We start from the raw sequence: 25,439 nt of genomic DNA, 5'->3' as shown, positions 1-25,439 counted from the left end.
CATAGAAATGTCAAACTCAGTATCACATTTCTATCTGACTCCAGATTTTAGAGTTCAAGATGTTTGTGCTAGAACCAATCAGTGGAATCAGTTCAAGTTTGGAGAAATATTTCTTCCAGATTAACAAAGAAAGAAAGAAAAAAAAAAACAAATAAAGAGAGAGAGTGAAGCAAGAGGGAAAAATAGAGGGGAAAGAGAAGAAATGGAGAGAGAAAAGAGAAGAAAAGAAAAAGATGAAGAGAAAAAAGAAGGAAAAAGGGAGGGCAGGTCTTTTTGTGTATGCAAGTTTTCCTGCTCTTAAAATAATAATAATAGTGGCTTAAATTAATAACAAATTGGACCACTGAAGATAGTTCTGATTCTGAGTAAAGAATCAATAAGCTTCATCTGACCAGTGGCCATAATTGGCAAATTCCTACCAGAGGTTCGGTTCAGTTCAGTTCAGTTCAATTGCTCAGTCGTGTCCAACTCTTTGCGACCCCATGAATTGCAGCACGCGAGGCCTCCCTGTCCATCACCATCTCCTGGAGTTCACTCAGACTCACGTCCATCGAGTCAGTGATGCCATCCAGCCATCTCATCCTCTGTCGTCCCCTTCTCCTCCTGCCCCTAATCCCTCCCAGCATCAGAGTCTTTTCCAATGAGTCAACTCTTCCCATGAGGTGGCCAAAGTACTGGAGTTTCAGCTTTAGCATCATTCCTTCCAAAGAAATCCCAGGGCTGATCTCCTTCAGAATGGACTGGTTGGATCTCCTTGCAGTCCAAGGGACTCTCAAGAGTCTTCTCCAGCACCACAGTTCAAAAGCATCAATTCTTCAGTGCTCAGCCTTCTTCACAGTCCAACTCTCACATCCATACATGACCACAGGAAAAACCATAGCCTTGACTAGACAGACCTTAGTCGGCAAAGTAACGTCTCTGCTTTTGAATATACTATCTAGGTTGGTCATAACTTTTCTTCCAAGGAGTAAGCGTCTTTTAATTTCATGGCTGCAGTCACCATCTGCAGTGATTATGGAGCCCAAAAAAATAAAGTCTGACACTGTTTCCACTGTTTCCCCATCTATTTCCCATGAAATGATGGGACTGGATGCCATGATCTTAGTTTTCTGAATGTTGAGCTTTAAGCCAACTTTTTCACTCTCCTCTTTTACTTTCATCAAGAGGCTTTTTAGCTCCTCTTCACTTTCTGCCATAAGGGTGGTGTCATCTGCATATCTGCATATTGATATTTCTCCTGGCAATCTTGATTCCAGCTTGTGTTTCTTAAGTACCAATGGGTAAAAATGTGATCAAAGAATATATATATATATATATATATATATAGTACATTTAATATATATATTTAAGAGTATATTTAATATATATTCCTATTGAAGAACAACAAAACTACACATGAGAGAACATTTGGACAACTGTCCACATAGTTGTTAGGCGCAGTTGCCTGAGTCCATCTGAGCTAAGGAAGGAACATTACACTGCTCTGCCCCTTTGCTGACATTTGAAATTTTTTCAGTTTGGGGTTATCATAAATACAGGTGTGGCTTCTATAAATACTCTCATATAAATCTTTGTAGACATATATATATTTCTCTTGGAAAATACCTGAGCGCAGAATTACTGGGTCATGGCATAGCTGCATGTTTAATTTTATAGGAAAACAAATAGTTTTCCAAAGTGGTTGTATCATTATATACTCCTACCAGCAATGAATGGAAAATGCAATTGCTTCTTAATTCCTCACAAATATTTGAGATTATCAACTTTTTAATTTCTACTCTTCAGAATTGGAGTGAAATGATATCACACTATGGTCTTAGTTCATATTTCTTGATGACTGAGGATGTTGAACAACTTTTCAAGTACACATTAGATTTTGTATATTTTCTTTTGTTAAGTGTTCAAGTCTTATCTCCGCTCCTTTTAAAACAGCAAAACCAATTTAAAAAAAAAAAAAACTTTTTGTAGGACATATTTATATTCCATGGATATAAGTCCTTAGTCATATATGTTAAGTCAAGTCAGTGATATCCCATTCCATATTTTTAGAATTTTTTTGATGAACAAGAGCTTTAAACATCCCCATGGAAAAGAAATGCAAAAAAGCAAAATGGCTGTCTAAGGAGGCCTTACAAATAGCTAGGAAAAGACAAGAAGTGAAAGGCAAAGGAGAAAAGGAAAGAGATAAGCATCTGAATGCAGAGTTCCAAAGAATAGCAAGGAGAGGTAAGAAAGCCTTCCTCAGCGATCAATGCAAAGAAACAGAGGAAAAGAACAGAATGGGAAAGACTAGAGATCTCTTCAAGAAAATTAGAGATACAGAGGGAACATTTCAGGCAAAGATGGGCTCAATAAGGGACAGAAATGGTAGGGACCTGACAGAAGCAGAAGATATTAAGAAGAGGTGGCAAGAATACACAGAAGAACTGTATAAAAAAGATCTTCACGACCAAGATAATCACGATGGTGTGATCACTCACCCAGAGCCAGACATCCTGGAATGTGAAGTCCAGAGGGGCTTAGAAAGCATCTCTACAAACAAAGCTAGTGGAGGTGACGGAATTCCAGTTGAGCTATTTCAAATCCTGAAAGATGATGCTGTGAAAGTGCTGCACTCAATATGCCAGTAAATTTGGAAAACTCAGCAGTGGCCACAGGACTGGAAAAGGTCAGTTTTCATTCCAATCCCAAAGAAAGGCAACGCCAAAGAATGCTCAAACTACCACACTCATCTCACATGCTCATAAGGTAATGCTCAAAATTCTTCAAGCCAAGCTTCAGCAATACATGAACCGTGAACTTCCAGATGTTCAAGCTGGTTTTAGAAAAGGCAGAGGAACCAGAGATCAAATTGCCAACGTCTGCTGGATCATTGAAAGAGCAAGAGAGTTCCAGAAAAAGATTTCTGCTTTATTGAATATGCCAAAGCCTTTGACTGTGTGGATCACAATAAACTGTGGGAAATTCTGAAAGAGATGGTAATACCAGACCACCTGACCTGCCTCTTGAGAAACCTATATGCAGGTCAGGAAGCAACAGTTAGAACTGGACATGGAACAACAGACTGGTTCCAAATAGGAAAAGGAGTACGTCAAGGCTGTATACTGTCACCCTGCTTACCTTACATGCAGAGTACATCATGAGAAACGCTGGACTGGAAGAAGCGCAAGCTGGAATCAAGATTGCTGGGAGAAATAGCAATTACCTCAGATATGCAGATGACACCACCCTTATGGGAGAAAGTGAAGAACTAAAAAGCCTCTTGATGATAGTGAAAGAGGAGAGTGAAAAAGTTGGCTTAAAGCTCAACATTCAGAAAATGAAGATCATGGCATCTGGTCTCATCAGTTCATGGGAAATAGATGAGGAAACAGTGGAAACAGTGTCAGACTTTATTTTGGGGGGCTCCAAAATCACTGCAGATGGTGCCGTGAGATTAAAAGATGCTTACTCCTTGGAAAGAAAGTTATGACCAACCTAGATAGCATATTCAACAGTAGAGACATTACTTTGCCAACAAAGGTACATCTAGTCAAGGCTATGGTTTTTCCAGCGGTCATACATGGATGTGAGAGTTGGACTGTGAAGAAAGCTGAGTGCCGAAGAATTGATGCTTTTGAACTGTGGTGTTGGAGAAGACTCTTGAGAGTCCCTTGGACTGCAAGGAGATCCAACCAGTCCATCCTAAGGGAGATGGGTGTTCTTTGGAAGGAATGATGCTAAAGCTGAAACTCCAGTACTCTGGCCATCTCATGCAAAGAGTTGGCTCATTGGAAAAAACCCTGATGCTGGGAGGGATTGGGGGCAGGAAGAGAAGGGGACGACAGAGATGAGATGGCTAAATGGCATCACTGACTCGATGAACTTGGGTTTGGGTAAACTCTGGGAGTTGGTGATGCACAGGAAGGCCTGGCATGCTGTGATTCATGGGATCGCAAGAAGTTGGACATGACTGAGCGACTGAACTGGGCCGAACTGAACTGAGTCTTATACAAGTACCTCACAGTTCTGATTACTATAGTTTTATAGCAAGGCATGAAATATGATGTATATTTACCTTCTTGCTTCTTCTTTTCAAATTTGTTTTGGCTATTGTTACTTTGAATCTGCACATAAGTTTTGGAATCTGTTTGTCAACTTTGGGGGAAAAAAATCCTCCTTGGACTTTGACTGAGATTATACTGATTCTATAGATCAATTTGGGGAGAATTAAAATCTTAATGTTGTCCACTATTCCAGCTCATAAATATGGTGTATTTTTCCATCCTTCTATTAAATAAGTCTGCTTTTATTTCTCTCAACAATGCTTTGTAGTTTTTAGTATAATGTGCTTAGTCACTCAGTTGTGTGACTCTTTGTGACCCCATGGACTGTAGCCCTCCAGGCCCCTCTGCCCAGGGGTATTCTACAGGCCAGATTACTGGAGTGGGTAACCATTCCCTTCTTCCAGGGGATCTTCCCAACCCAGGGATCAAACCCAGGTCTCCTGCACTGCAGGCAAATTCTTTACTATCTGAGCCACCAGGGAAGCCCTCTTGGTATAAATGTCTTATATTTTACTTTGGAAAATTCAGTTATTTGCATTTGTGTTCTTTAATAATATTATGTGGAATTACTTTCTTAAATTTTATTTTAAATTATTTTCTATTAGACAATAGCATTGATTTTTGAATATTGAACTTGTATTCTAAGTGAACTTGCCAAGTTTGCTTTAGTTCTAGCAGTTGTTTTTTTTTTCTTTTTGAGGAATCCCTTAATATTTTTCACATGTCATCTATAAATAAAAATAGATTTATGTGTTAGTTGCTCAGTCATGTCCAACTCTTTGTGACCTCATGAACTGTATAGTCCACCAGGTTCCTCTGTCCATGGACTCCTCCAGGCAGTAATACTGGAGTGGGTAGCCATTCACTTCTCTAGGGGATCTTCTCAACCCAGGGACTGAACCCAGGTCTCCTGCATTGCAGACAGATTCTTTACCATTTGAGCCACCAGGGAAGCCTGATTTTATCATAAGGGATTTAAAAATTATGAGTTCAATTTGTACATGAATTAGATTATTTTTACCACTGAGGATGCTATTAACCAGGCTTCCCTGGTGGCTCAGATGGTAAAGAATCTGACTGCAATGCGGGAGACCTGGGTTCTATCCCTGAGTTGAGAAGATACCCTGAAGAAGAGAATGGCTACCCACTCCAGTATTCTTGCCTGGAAAATTCCATGGACAGAGGAGCCTGGTAGGCTACAGTCCATGTGGTTGCAAAGAGTTGGACACAACTTAGCAATTGAGCATGCAGGCATACTATATTTATTAATATTATACTCCATGATAATGCTTAGTAGTATTTCACTGTATGAATTCATCAATCAATGGGCATTCAATTATTTCTACTTTTATTGTTTATGAATGATATTGTTATAACAGTCATGTAAAAGTCTCAATGTGAACATACATTTAATTGCTTACTTTATTGCATAAGAAAGGCATTGCTGAGTTGGATGATAAATGCATGTTTAAATTTGACATTGCCATACTGTTCTCCAAAGTTACTGCAACGTTCTGCATGCCCACTGTATGAGAGTTCCAGTTGCTCTACATTTCTCGTTGGCACTTGGTATTGCCAGTCCTCTTATGCTTAGCCATTTGAGTGAGCAGGTAGTAGAATTTCACTGTGGTTTTAACTTGTTTCCCTGAAATGACTACATAGATGTATAATTTCATATGCCTATTTGCCACCTGTATATCTCCTTTTGTGAAGAATTTGTTCAAATCTTTTGCCAAACTTTTCATTGTGTTTGTCTGCTTGCTATGGGATTGTAGGAATTCTATATAGATTCTGGACACAAGTCCTTTGACAGACATATGCTTTGCAAGTATTTTCTTTCAGTCTACAGCTTGCCTTTTTATTTCCTTCAGTCAGTGCATCTTTCTGAGAGCATAAGTTTTTAATTTTGTTCCTGTACATTTTATCAGTGTGATCCTTTACAACCAGTACTTTGTATGACCTATTTAATAAATCTTTGATTAACTCAATATCACAAAGATTTTCTCCTCTGCATTTGTGCATTAGTTTTATTACTCTTGTACTGTGTTCTAAGATCCATTTTAATTCATTTTTGCTTATAATATGTGGCAAGGGTCAGGGTTAAATTTTTAAATCCTTAGAATTATACAATTGTTTCAACACATTTATTTAAAAGGTTATCCTTCCCATATTGAATTACCTTGGCATCTTTTTTGAAAATCCATTGATCATGTTAGTGTCAGTCTATTTCTGAATTCTATTCATTCCATTGTCTAACTTTATATCAGTACCATATTTTCTTGAATACTGTAGCTTTATAATAAATTTTGAAATTAGGTAGTGTAGGTCCTCCAGCTTCACTCTTCATAAGTAAAGTCTGATCTCCTGAATATATAGTAGCTCTTAGAAATCAAGATTAAGAAACCACAAATCATAGAAATGAACAAAGGGCATGAACAAAAAGTTCACAAAAAAATAAATTCAAATGTCTCTGAAAGTTATGACGTATGTTATCACATTTGTAATGAGATCAAATATTAAAACTATTCTAATGTTATCAGTTTTAATATTTGATCTCATTACAAATGTGATAACATACATCATAACTTTCAGAGACATATGACATTTGGATTAGACAAACCAAAAGTTTGACACACTGTCTTGGCAAAAAAGTAGAGAACCATGGACTCTTATATTTTACTAAAGGGAGAAAAAAAATTATAATTCCTTAAGGAAAGAAGACTGGAAATATCAACATTACAAATGCATTAACTCTTTAAGTTAGGAAACCAGAAACCAGAATCTAGCTTTAGTTACATCTGTACCCAAACAAAAAAAGGGCTTCCATTTGGCACTAGTGGTAAAGAACCCACCTGCCAATACAGGAGACATAAGAGACGTGGCTTTGATCCCTGGGTTGGGAAGATTCCCTGGAGGAGGGCATAACAACCCACTCTAGCATTTTTGCCTGGGAAATCCTATGGACAGAGGAGCCTGGTAGGCTACGATCCATAGTGTTGCAAAGAGTTGGACATGACTGAGGCAACTCGGCATGCACATGTACCCAAGGAAAATAGAATATGCAAAAGGATGCCTCTTGCAGCATTGTTTGTAATAAAAAAGACTAGAAATCATGCAAGAGTACAGCATCTGGGAGACTGGTTGACTGAAATGAAAACACTTACATACTGAAATATGATGCAGCTGTCAAAAAGAACGAGGAAGATTTCTGTATACTGCTCTGGGGAAACCTATAATTAACTAATTAATTAAATTACATATAGGTGTTAAATAGAAATATCTAGGTACATATACTTATATACATAATTTAATTAATTAATATTTGGCTGTGCTGGGTCTTCATTGCTACACATATTCTTTTTCTAGTTGCAGCGAGCAGAGGCTACTCCTTAGTTGTGATGCATGGACTGCAATTATTTCTCTTGTTGCAGAGCACAGGTTCTAGGTGTGGGGGCTTCAGCAGTCTCGGCTTGAGGAGTTAGTTGCTCTATGGCATTGATCTTCTCTGACAAGGGATCCAACCTGTGCCCCCTTCACTGCCATGTGGATTCTTAATGACTGGACAGCCAAGGAGGTCCTCTACAATGTATTTTTAAATGAAAAAAAAATAGTGAAATATAGAAGAATAAGCTTGAACTTTCATATCAGAAATAGAAGTATGAGAATATTTACTCATATATGCATAAAATATAAAGCTAAACAGAATAAAAGGTAAGCAGAAATTCAGTGATAACTTATAGTGAGGGGGGAGAAAGTGGTAGATGGGGACAGAGAAAAGTGACATTACCCAGTGTACTTTTGTATAGTTTTGATTTTTGAGCCATGTTCAAATACAGTTTTTTGAAAAGAAAATAAACTCAAGAACACACAGGGAAATATTATAAAAATGCTGTAATACAATAACATACTCAAGCTTCTGCCTTGCTAGATGTGGTTTGGTGGGGTGGTAGCATGTGGGGAAATCTCGCCTACCAGAAACGCAGGGCAGGGGCTGGGGGGCTTGGTGTTCACAGGGGTGGTGTCCAGGCACCAAGCCATTCTGAACAGTTGGAGGGTTAGCCCAGTTTATCTTGGCCCCACGCATGGTCTGATTCCACTCATTGTCTTGGCTCTCTTCAACGGTAACTCCGGTCATGGAATTGTCCTGGGAAAAGAAGTAATAGGTTATACAGACCAGCTTCCTTTCCCTGTAACCTGGCTCTATGAAGGTTCAGGGGAAACATTAGCAAGTGTTTCCATCACTTTTCTTTGAAAGGCCTTTCTATAATTACCTTCTGTCTCTCAGGAAGACAGTTCCATTGCACCTAATCTAAATTTGGGTTTCCTAATTCCATTGCATATCTTATGAAAATAGTTTGAAAAATGCAAATAGTCATTCTCTCCACTGATGTTTCAAGGAGGCAAAGATTCTGAACGGATTCTTCTAACCAGAGCTTAAGTTGGATATGGATGCATGCTCTCAGCCATCACTCTTGGAAAACTCAGAGATACAGGGCAGAGGGGATGCCCTTGCTGCTTGCTCAAGCAGACTAATCTTTCTGGGCATTCAAACTCAATAGTCACTGCTTCTGGAGTCTCCGTTCAGCTTTGACCCCAGCATCACCTTTTAATAGGCCATACCTTCTATTATTCATAACAGTGGAGGACTGCATTGGAGTTGAAAAAATGTACAACTATCCCAGGATGAGGAATGAATGCACCTGGGGCCAGATAAAAGTGCCATCTGCCTAGACTCACATTATACAGCAGAGAAAGGACCCTCATCGCCCTTCCCTTCCTCTTTATGTACCAGTGATTTGAAGGGAACCATGAGTAATACACATATGTCCCCTGTGCAAATCTGAAAGCAATTGGTTTAGGTGATGTGAGTGTGACCAACACGAAAGCCAGGAGTATTATTTTTATGGCTGTTCCCTCAGTTCAGTTCAGTCGCACAGTCATGTCTGACTCTTTGCGAGACCCCATGGACTGCAACACACCAGGCTTCCTGTCCATCACCAACTCCCAGAGCTTGCTCAAACTCATGTCCATTGAGTTGGTGATGCCATCCAAACATCTTATCCTCTGTCGTCCCCTTCTCCTGCCACCTTCAATCTTTCCCAGCATCAGGGTCTTTTCCAATGAGTCAGTTCTTCACATCAGGTGGCCAAAGTATTGAAGTTTCAGCTTCAGCATCAGTCTTTCCAATAAATAGTCAGGACTGATCTCCTTTAAGATGGACTGGTTGGATCTCCTTGCAGTCCAAGGGACTCTCAAGAGTCTTCTCCAACACCACAGTTCAAAAGCATGAATTCTTTGGGGCTCAGTTTTCTTTACAGTCCAACTCTCACATCCATACATGACCACTGGAAAAATCAGAACTTTGACTAGATGTACCTTTGTTGGCAAAGTAATGTCTTTGCTTTTTAATATGCTGTCCAGGTTGGTCGTAGCTTTTCTTCCAAGGAGCAAGAGTCTTTTAATGTCATAGGTGCAATCACCATCTGCAGTGATTTTGGAGCCCAAAAAAAATAAAGTCTGACACTGTTTCCATTGTTTCCTCATCTATTTGCTATGAAGTGATGGGACTGGATGCCATGATCTTCGTTTTCTGAATGTTGAGCTTTAAGCCAACTTTTTCACTCTCCTCTTTCACTTTCATCAGGAGCCTTTTTAGTTCTTCTTCACTTTCTGCCATAAGGGTGGTGTCATCTGCATATCTGAGGTTATTGATATTTCTCCCAGCAATCTTGATTCCAGCTTGTGGTTCTTCCAGCCCAGTGTTTCTCATGATGTACTCTGCATATAAGTTAAATAAGCAGGGTGACAATATACAGCCTTGACGTACTCCTTTTCCTATTTGGAACCAGTCTGTTGTTTCATGTCCAGTTTTAACTGTCCCTTCTTCACCTACACACAGATTTCTCAAGAGGCAAGTCAGGTGATCTGATATTCCCATCTCTTATTTTCCACAGGCTTTGGCATAGTCAATAAAGCAGAAGTAGATGTTTTTCTGGAACTCTCTCACTTTTTTGATGATCCAATGAATGTTAACAATTTGATCTCTGGTTCCTCTGGCTTTTCTAAATCCAGCTTGAACATCTGGAAGTTCACGATTCACATACTGTTGAATCCTGGCTTGGAGAATTTTGCGCATTACTTTGCTAGCATGTGAACTGTGTGCAATTGTGCGGTAGTTTGAGCATTCTTTGGCATTGCCCTTCTTTGGGATTGGAATGAAAACTGACCTTTTCCAATCCTGTGGCCACTGCTGAGTTTTCCAAATTTGCTGGCATATTGAGTGCAGCACTTTAACAACATCTTTTAATATTTGAAATAGCTCAACTGGAATTCCATCACCTCCACTAGCTTTGTTTGTAGTGACCACTTGACTTCATATTCCATAATGTCTAGCTCTAGATGAGTGATCACACCATCGTGGTTATCAGAAGCAGAAGATACTAAGAGGTGGCAAGAATACACAGAAGAACTGTACAAAAAGATCTTCATGACCTTCCTTCAGGAAAAGTGAAGAGAGGAATAGAAGCTCTTCCCTAAACAATTGGACAAGAGACCAAGAGCATAAAGAGGGAAGCACAATGAAAATACATGTGTAACTCAGGTGTGTAAGGTCTCTCTGCCACCCAGTTTACACAACCTATAGCTCCTTTCTACTTAAAATGTGGTCTACAGACCAGCAGCATCAGCATCACTAGGCAGCTTGTTAGAAATGCAGAGTCTCAGGCCCTCCCTCATTCCCTCTGGATGGGAATATGCATTTTAACAAGATCTCCAGGTGGTTCAAATGCACATTAAACTTCAGAAGTACTCTCCTGACCTGCAGATGTAAGTAGAATGGTATCTCCCTCTCACTTGAGCTCTTGCTTTCAGCTACTCTTCCTCTGTACTTTAGACACCTCCCAGGCTTGGAGTCAGAATGAACCCAACAGGTTCATTCAGAAAGGTACATGTTCTGTATGTGACCCACTGAAGTGATGGGATGGGATATACCTCCCTTTCCTTGCCATCCTGTCCACTTGCTTGGCCCAGAGCAGAAAGATTAGATGTTTTAATAAAACAAACATCTATACTTTTCAAATCAAGGACAATGTTAGAAGCATTCCTAAACTAGGAGAGGGAAGATTGAAACTCTCACCTTCTTAAACCACACCCCTCTCAAGATCCCTCCTCTATAATTCCATCCATCTCCCAGGACATTGCGGTAGAGGGTTCCGCTCACTTACTCTTCACGCTATCCTCCTTATCCCCTTGCAATGAGTCAGGTCTGTGACATTCTTTCTAAAGTTGCGGATTTCAGCTCACCTGTGAGTGATGTGGGTAACCCAAGGTCCCCATGTTGGTAGTGGAGATGAGGCTTCCTGATCCAGTTTGTGGCTCCACTTTCACACCAGAGTGAGATGCAAACAGATGGATCCTCTAACTAGGGGACTTATTGAAATAGCCCATCATAGTGTGATGAATAAGAGCACAGCGTGGAGCCAGATTCCCTGTGTTCTAATCCTGGCTCTACTTAGAACAGCACCTGCTAACATTGAATAAGTATCTGCTATCATTATGTGGTGGAGAAGGAAATGGCAACCCACTCCAGTATTCTTGCCTAGAGAATTCCATGGACAGAGGAGCCTGGTGGGCTGCTGTCTATAGGGTCACACAGAGTTGGACACAACTGAAGCGACTTAGCATGCATGCATGCATTGGAGAAGGAAATGGCAGCCCACTCCAGTATTCTTGCCTGGAAAATCCCAGGGACAGAGGAGCCTGGTGGGCTGCTGTCTATAGGGTCACAGAGAGTCGGACACAACTGATGTGACTTAGCAGCAGCAGCAGCAGCAGCATCATTATGTGGGTGCAAATAATTTCTGAAATTATTCAGAATACTTTTATCTTGTGAATGTAAAGAGCAGTTTGTCCTGATCAGTTCAGAGCCTGATATAGATTAACAGGAAGGAAAAGTGACATTTATGCCAAGGCCACTTGTGCTGGGCAAAAAGAGAAGTCAAGATTTCTTAGTATTTCTTCCTTGGCTTCAATCTCCTGACTTCACACATAGGTTTATTGCATCTGAACATCTTGAATTACTCAGAAAAAATGACACTGCATTCCCAGTGTTCCAGTTCTCCATTACTTCACATGACTCTCACATTACTCTTTTTGCAAATATTTGTCATATGGGGCATTGTTGTCAATTTCTTTACCATGATGATGGAATGGAGGAGTTGACATGCAATGATTTCCATATAATTGTGTAACTATAATAAATAGAATTAAGGACTCAAATGAGCTAAATACAAATAGGTAGAAAATTTTAGCATTGACATTTCTCTTTTTAGCAATATGTTAATTATATTAAGGTCTTTTTTGTTCAGAGGTAATCAGAATAGTTCCCAATAAATTTGGATCATTGAGAGCAATAATCCTTGAGTGACGAGATGTTCTGTGTAGTGAGTCAGCCCTGTGGTAGCATCCTGTACTACGTATCTATCACTGTGGCTCTAGGAATCATTGCCAAGCTGGTTAATTTAGCCCATATATTAATTAGATGGGAATTCTATTTTGAAAAATGCAGAAGCTTACAAAAAAGAGAAATGTCTTTACGATCATATCAGGTGGAATTTCTGTGTAGATTTAGAACATTTATAGATTTTCTATGAAATTTGCAAAGTTATTTTTATTTTTTTAAGTGGTAGAGTAATGAGCTAAAGGATTTTTTATATAATTATGAAAATTCTGATTAAAAGAAACTTAAAAGATCACTTACTGAAACATTTCATAAAATGTTGGCACCCCTGATGGAGATTATTCTGTGATAAAGCTGGGAAATATATAGCCTCAGGAGGCAAATGAACTGGGGCTTAAATACCAGCCAGTACTTCCTGGTTAATGTTTGACCTCAGCCAAGTTGATTAATTTCTGTTAGACTTAGTTTCCTCATCCACAAAAAATGGTACATAAAACCTACCCTAGAGATATTGATAAGGATTAAATGAGATAATACATATAAAACACCTAGCATTATGCTGATGTTTGTCATGATAAATGCCATAGAAAGCATCCAACCATAGTAAGTGCCCAATAAAATTCATAAAAGCAAAACCCTACCAAACTCTTAGTTCAGTGAGATTTCTTCTTGTCTGCCTACTTTGAAGAGTTGCTGGTAGGGATAGATTTATAATATTTAAAGCACTTATCACATGGAGGATGCTAGATAGATTATAGGAATTATTAGTATTTCTTGATGAACATTCTACATCTTTCACTGATTCATCAAATATTATTACTGTGTGCCAGTGCTCTAAGGAAATCCAGTGAATAATACACTGCTGTTTTCTGTCCAAGTGTGGAGGCAACTGATCTGAAATGCTTCAAGTGGGACAGGCAGAGAGAGACCAGGAGTTCGAGGCATGTAACAGGTAGATGATGGTGGCATTAACTGGGAGAGGGCAGAACAAGGACAATAACTAGACTTTGGGATAAAGGCATGAGGAGGGATTAAGAGTTGTATTCTTCACATATTGAGATACTCATGAAACATTCAAGTGAAAGGTCACAGAGATGGTTGAATAGATGAGTTACAGATGATATTTGGCTGGAGAAAATAATGGGTTATCACATGTTCATGGTATTCAGAACAACAGAACTCAATGAAGAGCTGAAAAACGTTGTGTAGAAAGACTGCCGCAAACTGAAATTTGAGGAGCTCCAGCATTTAGAACTTCATGAAGGAGAGGAGATCAATAATACCCCAGGAAGTCAATGTCATTGTTGGATAGCTTAAATGTTTAAGATGTTTCATTTTGAGCCTGCCCCTTTGGAATTTCAAAATATTGGACTTTTAAGAACAACAAAGAGCAGGTCTTTTCTTTCAAGTAGATGAGGAAGGTTCCCTGCATGTCCACTGGACTTTTCTCCTTTAGCTTGAAAATATTCACATGTCCCGGAACGTGACTCAGAAGCAGACATCACCCAAACCCTACTCTTCCAGCTTGACCAGCCAGCCACCTGCAGGACTCCTAAGCAAATACAGAGTGAGATGGAATAAAAGGAAAACAGATGAATTACTTTCAAAATCCACTGCTGTGGTTTTAATGAATCATGACTGTGGTTATAACTAACAGAGCAGTTGTATAAAGCATGGAAATAATCTTAAAAAAAAAACAAGCCTAAGAGGGCAAACTCTAAAGTCAGTTGTGCTTCCAGCAGCTTTAAAAATATGGAGTGAGAAGGCATGCTCTGGCGATAGAAAAACAACTACAAACCAGCTGGACTTCTGCTGGAATTAAGATGAATGGTTCACATTTCTTCCTTAAGTTCATGACACCAGCTAACTCATATATCTCTGCCTGGTCCTTGTTTTGCTTCCCATTTCAGAACTCCAATTTACTGCATTTGTTACTCAGCTGTGTGAAATTATATTTGGACATACATTAATTGACATCACCCTAAGCTCTGTCCTCCACTCTTCATTTTGCAAACAATATTTATCTACCATTTCTTTGGTACTTACCCCAGGTTGTGGTCTTGCTGTATGTTTATATATCTAAAGAAAGCCATATGCAAAACCAGGTATTATTGGTAAAAACTCCAGCCATTAGGCAAAAATAAGATTTTCTTCTAGTGCTCTGTGTAGAACTGGAGATTTATCTGCATTGGATTTTTCAGACACCTCTGCATATTTAACAATGCTGTGCTACCTATTGGGGGTTTCCCTGGTGGCTCAGATGGTAAATTCTTGACCAAGAAGCCGTGACTAGCCAAGTCAGACCATTTAACATGGCAGGACCATGAAGTGTGATCTCCATCTACATACTAAGTATCTGACCAGGTAGCTGGTTGAAGTGGTTCTACTCATCATGATACCATGACTCAGAGCTGAATTTGCTTTGTGATGCTAATAGTCATCCAACCATAGGACCATAACCTGGGATGCCTTAACCTGGGATGCCTTAACCTGGAAAGAGCTGTGGCTCTTCCCACCACTTTTCTAAGGCTCACTTCCTCATTGACAACTCCTCCTAAGGACATCTTCTACCTCCTTCTGTTCCAAGCAGTAACTTTTCAAATAATAGTTATTATCATTCTGATAATGTCATTGTTGTTGTTTAGTTACTAAGTTGTGTCCAACTGTTTTGCCTGGACTGTAGCCCTCCAGGCTCCTTTGTCCAGGGAATTCTCCAGGTAAGAATACTGGAGTGGTTTGCCACTTCCTTCTCCAGGGTACCTTTCTGGGACCCAGGGATCAAACCCATGTCTCCTGCATTGTCAGGTGGATTCTTTACCACCAAGACACCAGTCATTATTACCAAAATAAATCAGAAATAGTTTTAAAAATGTGATGCATGTAGGCTATTCTTTAGGAGATTCTCATTCAGTAGATCTCAAGTGGAGCCAGAACTCCACACTTCCTGAAGTTCTTTCTAAAGCTTTCTGAACCAGAGTGACCAGGTTTGAAAACCACATTTCTAAAGAATCCAAGTCAGAGGCATACAGTCCTGGCCTTGCAGGTCATGTCTCCTCTCTGGCCTCACTCTCTCTGGTTACAGCCACCCAGTAGCTGTCTTGGCCAGTTTGTTCCCACTCTGACCATTTCTGTTCTTCAGATTGTTCTGATTCTCAAGTCTTAATGGTCTTACTGGTTACTCCAGATTCTCTGATCTCAATAATCCTTTTGATTCCCTGTCCTCATTCACTGAGAAGATCTCAATTTGGCTTCCGTGGCTTGATACAAGAATGGTGGTGGAGACAACGCTCATCAAATATCCATGCACTCCAAACAGCTCCCAGCTCTCCACCCCTCTATTACGTTACTAATTTTACCCAAGGGATTGGGAGCAGTAGAGACACATATCATTTTCGGGATTATGCTCTTAAAGGCTGATGTGAGCTTACATGCCTCTCCTCCTCTATAGCAGCAAACTTGGAAGTTGCATAGTGAGACGGCATCCTCACAAGATGGCTGAGTCATGGGTGAAGGGGAGTCTCTGCCAGTCTCCATCAGTCTCTATGGGAGCAGTAAGTAAGTGGGTTTGTTGTTGTTGTTGTTGTTGTTGTTGTTGTTTTTTTTTTGCTGTACCACATAGATTTCAGGGTTGATTTGCTACCATAGCATAGCCAATCCTATCCAGGACTAAACAGAAAGTGCAACTTCTGGGTAAAGTTGCTGCCAAGAGAACTGAACTCAAGCTATCATGATCCACCTGCCTAATAATGTCTTGTTTCTTTCCCCTCCAAATAGCACACTGGAAGCATCCACTGGGCACCACAGAGGGCAAGTCATGCTAGTTACATGAGATGAAACAGTTGTGCTTAACAGTGAAAAAAATGTAGTTCCCACTTAAACTTGACTGACATTTCAGAAAAATAATTTTCAATCATCTTTAGTCCCTTTGACATTTTCCTTAACTCTTATACATCCTGTACCAAAGGTGACAAAGTCATGTAGGAAATTAAAAGGCATGCAATAGGCAGATATAAAATAACAGACAACGGTATGGCCTCACATTTGGAATAGAATGAATAGAAGGAGGCTTGACCACTTAAAGGTATTTCAAGCAAATCAAAGAAAATAATAACTTCAACCTAAATAAGAGGCTGTAGCCCCACTCATCAACCTGCCATGGCAGCTATGGCCTGAAGTTGTAAATTCCCCTTGTAACTCTTGTCAGGTCTAAGAGTCATTTTCATACTATACATATGAAAAAATACTATGCAGCTATTAAAAACTGTGATGTGAAAGAACAGCAGTTGGTAGAAAAATTATATATATATGTATATGTGTTGTGTTAATTGCTCAGTTGTGTCCAACTCTTTGTGAACCCATGGACTATAGCCCACCATTCTCTCTATCCATGGCATTCTCCAGGCAAGAATACTAGAGTTGGTTGCCATTTCCTTCTCCAGGGGATCTTCCCAACTCAGGGATCAAAGCCAGATCTCCCACATTGCAGGTGGACTCTTTACCATCTGAGCCATCAGGGAAGCCCATATATATATATATATATATATATATATATATATATGCACACACACACACATATATATATACACATATATATATTTAAATTTTTTTAAGAATGAAATTTTGCCATTTGCAGCAATATGGATGGTCTTGCAGAGTATTATGCTAAGTGAAATAAGTCAGAAGGAGAAAGCAAATACTATATGACATCACTTATATGTGGAAACAAAAATAGAACCAACTAGTGAATATATCACAGAAGCAGCAGACTCACAGATACAGAGAACAAACTAGTGACTACCAGTGGGGAGGGAGAGAGGGGGAGGGGTGATATAGAGGTAGAGTATTAAGAGATGCAAACTATTAAGTAGAAAATAAGCTACAAGGATATACTGTACAATAGGAGTACAGAGTCAATATTTATAATAACTGTAAATGAAGCATAACCTTTAAAATTGTGAATCACTATATTGCACATGTATAACATATAATGTTATACATCAACTGTATTTCAATAAAAAATTACATAAGTTATATTATGTTACCAAGTTTGTAGAATAAAAATGTAGGACAAAAAGGCTAAAGGGTACCTATCCCTAGTTAACAGAGTTAATATTCACTCCTAGTCAACAGAATAGGTATCACTGGGTTATAGGATTATGGGTAATTTTTACTGACCTTTTTTTGTGTATTTTCCATCTCTTTTAAAATAAACACATTATTTTAGTCATCAGGAAAATAAATGTTATTTTAAAAATCCGTATTTAGAGGCTTTTCAGGTGGCTCCCATGGACAAAGGAGCCTAGTGGGCTACGGTCCACAGGGTCGCAAACAGTAGGACACGACCAAAGTGACTTAGCATGCACTCACCGGTGGCTCAGTTATGGAAGGTCCACCTGGCAGTGCAGAGGATGGAGTTTCAGTCCTGGGTCTGAGAGGGTCCCGTGTGCCTCAGAGCATCTGGGCCTGTGTGCCAAAACTATGGGACCCGGGAGCCACAACTGCTGAAGTCCACGAGCCCTAAAGCCCATGCTCCTTGACCTGAGGGGCCATCATAATGGGAGGCCTGCACCCCTCAGTGCAGAATGGCCTCTACTTGATGCAACTAGAGAAAAGCTTGTGCAGCAACAACGACCTGCACAGCCAAAAATAAATACATATTGTTTTTTAAAAAATCCAATATTTAGGGAAAAAAGGAGCAAATATATACATTCTCACTAGATATGAGAACTTCTAACATTTTAATTCTAAGTATGTAATTTATAATATAGTGTGTGTGGTATATTTTAAGTCTAGCAATAGTTTACTAAATTATATAAATACTAACTTGGAACTGCCATTCATTCACAAATTCTAGTTAAATTGAAACATCCATCTCTATTATCCTTAACATATTTCAGAAAGAAATTACGCCCATCTTAATGATCCTCATAACTATCTTGCATCAGACAACCAACCGCAACTGAAAAATACACCACCATGGGCACAAATTGTAACAGGCAATGAAAAATTGCCTGTAATTATTACAGCTACCCAAAGAATGCAAATAATTAAGAACAATTTTTGTTCTCCAAGTTTTGTTCTGCGGTTTATTCGTTGGAATGGCTTGGCAGTTGCGAGTTCACAACTGTCCTGAGACTGGTTCATTAAACCCTAATCTGATTAGGGCTTTTTGTTTCTTTGTTCTCTGTGTCCTCAGGTGGCGATTTTGGCTGAACATTACAAATTTTTGCCCCATGTCAGGTACAGAAACATAACTTTGCCTGTGTATTACATAATTGGGACACAATTTTCAGGCCTCAATCCTAAAAGGCAACTCTACTCAACAGAGTTCCATTTCTATCCAAAACATCTTCAACAAATAAATCTTGTTACATATGTAACAAAGCACTACACATGCATTTATGTGTGGATAGCCAGATGTGTCTAATTTCCCAAAGCATTTACCAGTTACACATAACTTGCTTTTTAAAAATTATTTTAAAACTATCCTAAATGTTATTTATTTTAAGAAATTCAAGGTTGATTTCATGAAATTTGGAGTCAGATAGCTGGAGAAGGAAATGGCAACCCACTCCAGTACTCTTGTCTGGAAAACCCCATGGACAGAGGAGCCTGGTAGGCTGCAGTCCATGGGGTCGTAAGAGTTGAACACAACTGAGCGACTTCACTTTCACTTCACTTTCATGCATTGGAGAAGGAAATGGCAACCCACTCCAGTGTTCTTGCCTGGAGAATCACAGCGACGGGGAAGCCTGGTGGGCTACAGTCCATAGAGTCGCACAGAGTCGGACACGACTGAAGCAACTTAGCAGCAGCAGCAGCAGCAAGATGGGTGGAAAACATGGTAAGGGAGATAACTTGTCAGGAAAGGGGAGTATAGCCTAGGGTCGAATCAAAAGGAGAGAATCACAAAACTATCTGGAAAAGGCTTTCCATTAGAAATGTAATCAGGACCCAGCAAAATCTTCAGTGGTGTTCCTAAACAGTTGGCACTAGTGGCAAAGAACCTGCCTGCCAATGTAGAAGACATACAAGACATACAAGATTCGATCCCTGGGTTGGGAAGATCCCCTGGAGAAGGGAATGGCAACCCATTCCAGTGTTTTTGCCTGGAGAATCCCATGGACGGGGGCCCGGTAGGCTACAGTCCATAGTGTCACAAAGAGTCAGACATGACTGAAGCAACTGAGCACAAAATCTTCAATACTGAAAAGCAATTATGAGTCATCATGCTATGCTGGTGGGCAGAAAAGATTGTGGGAGACCATGGCCAGTGAGTAGCCTATAGCCAAACAGTCACTGTGGATTTTACCCTATCAGTCAGTCAGTTTAGTCGCTCAGTCATGTCTGACTTTTTGCAACCCCATGGACTGCAGCACACCAGGCCTCCCTGTCCATCACCAATTCCCGGTGATGAGTCAAATGAATCAGCTCTTTGCATCAGGTGGCTAAAGTATTGGAGTTACAGCTTCAACGTCAGTCCTTCCAATGAACACCCAGGACTGATTTCCTTTAGAATGGACTGGTTGGATCTCCTTGCTGTCCAAGGGACTCTTGAGAGTCTTCTCCAACACCACAATTCAAAAGCATCAATTCTTCAGCACTCAGCTTTCTTTACAGTCCAACTCTCATATCCATATATGACCACTGGCAAAACCATAGCCTTGACTAGATGGACCTTTGTAGGCAAAGTAATGTCTCTGCTTTTGAATATGCTATCTAGGTTGGTCATAACTTTCCTTCCAAGGAGTAAGCGTCTTTTATCCTATAGGCATAAACAAATGTCGGAAATTTTTGACTTTAATGAATGCATTCAGAATTTTATAATCAAAAAAAGCACCTAGAAAAGACAAGTTGTTCTGCTAGACTTATACATTTTATGTTCTTTAAAAAATAAAAGTTTTTTTTTATGTGTTTAGAGAATCCCAGGGATGGGGGAGCCTGGTGGGCTGCCATCTATGGAGTCGCACAGAGTCAGACACGACTGAAGCGACTTAGCAGCAGCAACAGCAGCAGTTTAGGAGATCTAAAAGCCTTATTCTGGTTCTAGAAAAAATTCAGGTGAATATGGAATAAAAATGAAGACATATATCAGGGTAAGAACCCAGACCTTAGCATGTTCTTCATGAGACATGAGTCCCGAAAGAGCAGGGTAGGCATATGGCTCTAGAAGGTTCTAGAACGGTGGCTTCTGAGGGTGTGGTCCATTCTCAGGTTTAGTTTAGTCTACCGTCAGCTTTCCTGACAGTGAGCCACCATCAAGACACCCAGCTTTTAGGTCCTGGAGTAGCAGGTAGTTTAATGGAGACACATGCTACATTAAGAGAGGTTCTAATTGCAATTGGTGTGTAATATTTACACTGTTGAAGGTGTTTGGTTCCTTTTTTAGGAGCTGAATATGAAAATTATCTGCCAGACTGACTTTCAACCTGTGAATGATGGGCCGCACCATATGATTGAAACAGGCATGATGATAGAGTCTTGAATTTGGTCTGTGGAAGATCTCCTCCTGTCTGTAATTACACCAAAATGAAATGTCCTCAGTTGAAAAGAACCAATGAATTATATTTTTAAATCTACAGAAACACACCCCCATCACCATAATATGACTCCAGCTTCTAAGTTTGTGACACTGAGAAAGAAACAGAAAATCCATCTCTTTCTTAAGCTTCAGATGACTGGGGACTTGAAGAAGGATCAAAGAAACCCTTCCAGGCTCTCTTTTTTTTTTAGTTTTTGGTGCTTACCATGCACTCCTAACATTAACAAGCTTAGTTCCATGATGCACCTTCTGGGCCAAAAGATAAGATTTTCTTTCCCCTAAATCACGTTTTCTCAAATAGTTTTCAAAGCTGAGGTATAAGTCTTTTAATAGAATTATGCAAATGTTGCCCTAACTCCAAAAGTTTTCAAAACTAAACGCCTCTTTGAAGAGTCTCTGTATTTGCAATGTCCACATGAGGAAACAAAAGCTAGGAACAGCAGGCGATGAGGGGGACAATGATGACACCACAAACTCCGGTTTTATTTGTCCCCAAAGTTACTTTGTGTAAATTCAAAGCAACCTCTGCTTCTGAAAGGTCAAACTCGCTGGGATGAAAATGCTGACTGGTCATTAAGGGATAATCCTCTTGGCAGAGTAGAAGCCCAGCTCGAATGCACCTCACTCCTGATTTGAACTGTCTGGATGATGGGATAAAAACATCTAAGGCCCAAGCCCCCCAGGGCAATGAACACTGAACACTTGCATCCATCCCAAAACTGAGATGCAAAAAGTACATTTGAAAAAAAAGCCTTGGATCGATGAGAAACAACTTAGTATTTCCTAGTTTTTCTCTTAAAATAATGGAAAACTTTTTTTTTTAAATGAGGCTCAGGAAAAGGTGACTATAAACGATTTCTTTCAGGGTGACACATGCTTAGCATTTCAGCCAGGGTAAGACCCCTTGTTTAACGAAAGACTAGTAAATTCACGTTTGGAAGATATATTTCAGAAAAGCATGCCAACTGTCCTGATTTCAGCCAGGGTAAGACCCCTTGTTTAACGAAAGACTAGTAAATTCACGTTTGGAAGATATATTTCAGAAAAGCATGCCAACTGTCCTGATTCCATAATTCTTGGGTCTTCTGCTTGTGGGTTAAACAAAAATCACATACTTAAAATTGCCACAGGTCCAGGGGCACTGCCTTATCACTCACCTTGAAACTAAGTGCTGATGAACAGTATTGGTTTGGGTTTTGTTTTGGTTTTTTTTTTTTTTTTGATTCAGGTAATGCTGCAACAAGAGTGTGTATAGTTTAAAGCAGTCCCCTCTGCTCTACACCAAGGTGATGCAGATTTTAGGCCGTGGCCACAGCTCCAAAGCAGCTCAGAGCATCCCAGCTGCCCTCCAAGCTGACCCCTTTCCATCAGCTAGCTATTCTCTCTTCAAGGTGAAGGTCCTTGTTGTCCCTAACAGAGTACTGGAAGGTGAAGTGTTTGGCAAAGCAGCCTCAGACAAAGGACAGGTACAGAGAGAAGCAGCACATGGGACCTGACCCCAATTCAGCTTTTGAGGGTCACTAGTTAAGGATGACATTTACTGCAAACACATCATTTCTTCATAATGAGGTCTCAACTGAAAAGCCAAGTCCCATCAGCTCTCCAAAATCCATGTTGATATTTAAAAACACACATGAGAGGACAAACCTCCAAAACTCCAGCCCATTCTTTCCCCTAGAGTCACGCCTGCCTGCCTTGGCACTGTCCCTGTGAGATGCCCTTAGCAGACACAGCTCTGTGGCTGCAGCTGGGAGGTGAGTTGCTTGCCCAGAGTGTATTTGCCGCCGTCCGTCTGGGCAATGTTTTTCGGTGATGTGCACATTCAGCTAGCATCTCTGCCAAGGAGCTTAAGCCGGGAACAGTGGCAGTTCCAAGTATGCAATCTGATTTCAAAATCAAGTTCCTGTGCTTCTACTGTATCCGAGTGTCCCCAGTCATGATGGGCTTGACTACCACTCTCTCAGCTGCTATGTAACTTCCCTTGCAGGTTGCTCCATATTTATCTGGCTTTAAAACTGGCATCTAGGTCAGCAGAAGTGGAGGAGTTTCTTCCTTGATTTATTTGTTCTTCTTCATGTTCAATTATGATTAGAAGCCGTCTCTACATAGCTGCTCTATAATTTGTACCCTGTTCACTTCTGGGATTTCTTCTAATAGCACTGTTCCATAGAATAACATTAATATTATGAAAATGAAATCCATTTTTACAGTTTAGCATGAAGCTGATGGTGTTCTTTTATTAAAAATTGCTGAAGGCTGCAATTTGCAAGTAATTAGTTAATCCATGTGAGATTTAACTTTCACGTGTATTTTCTCCTAGAGAACATTTTCCTATAAGCAGAATGACAAAAATGAAAAATTAAATCCAAACCAAACACACCTATCAAACTAATTCAGACCACAATAGCAACATCTCTCTGTTGCCCATTTATCTCTGGAAAACGTGGCTCCCCACTTTGGTCTGAAATGTCAGGTTTGTACCAAAAAAAGGGTGGGGCTGTTGGTGTTTTTTGTTCAGTGGGCTTATTTTCTCCCCTAAAATAACATGGGGCTTCCTTAGTGGTTCAGACGATAAAGAATCTGCCTAAAATACAGGAAACTTCATAGACACAAATCAATTGCATATTCTTTTCCAAGAAATTTCTGCAGCAAGGTTTTCAGATAGGGTCATTTTACAACTTTAAGTATGGCTAACACAGCAAAGAGAATAAAAAGATGTTTTGGCTGGTACACTCGGGTATTAGTTTGCAGTCTTGAAGCTAACTGAATAGCCATAGACTCTGGGTTGAGTCCAGGGAATGGCTCTGATTCTCTAACTGGTTCAAACTGGTTTGGTTGCCTGAGTTAGAAGTGCTAAAAGGGAACAGAAAACCAATATCCCTAGTGGCTGCTTTTCTGAGCATCATTACACAGGGTACAGTTGTGAAAGAAGGTCAGGAATGACAAGCAGACTGGATTGTGCCTCAGGGTAAAAAAGATCAATCAGAACTATATGTATCGACTATACCATAAAGGGACCATCAGTGTGTGTGATGGAGTAGCTTGTTTTCTAGTTTCACGCTTCTCAGAATTTTAAAATTCAGCATAGTCATCACAGAGTAAAGCATTTTCCACTGCTCTTATCATCTTCAAATGTGCCCTTCGAATGTGATGTTAGAACTGTTAAATATTAGCTTTTTCTTTATTTTTCTGCCTCCCCTCTTAGAGGGTTAAGTGCTAAGGAACCTTTTCACTTTATTTATTCCTCATTTTTAGATCTGCACCAGTGCTGGGCACATGGTGCTTGCTCAATAAATATGTGTGGACTAAATACTAATCAATCTCTATCAGTTTTATGTACCATAAAGCTGACTGATGATATGCCTATAGCTTCTGAAGCAACATTACATTATTTCACACTCACTGAACATCAAAAGCAAAATCCCCACTTTTTAATTTCAGCACACAGTATAGATTGCTAACATTTTGAGACTTTTAATATTCTTGCTTGAAATGAATGGAGGCCTCCTCCTCATATGGAGAGTTACTGATTGGTTATCAGTAACAGTTATGAGATTGTTTATTTCTTGAATAGAGGCCAGAAATAATATTGGAAGAGAAAACTCTTTCCAAAGTTCCCTTCTGAATGCACCATCCAATGAAAGAAAGCTGAGAAAACATTACTTCAAAGTGCTTTCAAGAAAGTGATGTCAAATTTTGCACTGATGTGGTGCTGCTTTTATTTCATATACACACACATTATCTGCTTTTAATAAAATGTTGATAGAGAAATCTTGTTACAGCTGGAAAGAAATGTGGAACAAATGTCCTCTTACAACTTGCAAATTTAGCCAGTATATTCTAGGTTCTTGGATTAGCAGGCTTGTCTCAACTGGTGTGTTTTCTTTAAAAAAAAAGGCAGATTTCTAGGCCCCACCTTGAAACTTCTGATCAGTAGGAAAAAGTAGGGTGCAGAAATCAGAAATGTTATAATCATGCCATGTGATTTATATGCAAGCTGTCTGCAAACGTTACTTTGAGAAAAATAGAAACTCCCTTATTGATAGAAGTTCCTATAAGATCGTAGCTCCCTTTAACATAATTCTCATTAGATTGTAATTTAGGTACTTGATTGCCAGACAAATACCTATAAGTTTTGACTACAAGAAAAGTAAAATGTCCAAGAGCCTATTAGACCATGCTCATCTAGTTCTAAAAATGTTGATCATTTCTATTTTTCAATAGACAGGCTTTTGTTTAGGTTGGCACTACAAATGCTGGCAGAAGTCAAATGCAGGGGGGAAAAAGTCAAGAGAAATATTTATTCTTCATTTGGCAAATCACAAAATGTTTTCTCCCATGTCATCTGATTCTCAGAGTAACTCTGTGAGGCAGTCAGCATAGGTATGTTACT

The 25,439-nt window shown here is 39.7% G+C and overlaps 1 long non-coding RNA gene across 1 annotated transcript in view; it reads left to right on the top strand.

The window, feature by feature from the left end:
• The window catches only part of LOC138444873 (uncharacterized), a 69,579-nt gene extending 45,223 nt beyond the window's left edge, over window positions 1-24,356 (top strand). The window contains exons 3-4 of the long non-coding RNA XR_011258631.1: window positions 15,953-16,055; window positions 20,894-24,356. This is a non-coding gene — a long non-coding RNA (uncharacterized lncRNA). The remainder of the gene's footprint in view (window positions 1-15,952; window positions 16,056-20,893) is intronic.
• Window positions 24,357-25,439: the final 1,083 nt, after the last annotated feature.

Source organism: Ovis canadensis, chromosome 8 (genome assembly GCF_042477335.2).
Source record: "Ovis canadensis isolate MfBH-ARS-UI-01 breed Bighorn chromosome 8, ARS-UI_OviCan_v2, whole genome shotgun sequence".
Lineage (NCBI taxonomy): Eukaryota > Metazoa > Chordata > Mammalia > Artiodactyla > Bovidae > Ovis > Ovis canadensis.
This window is presented reverse-complemented; position numbering and strand designations above follow the sequence as displayed.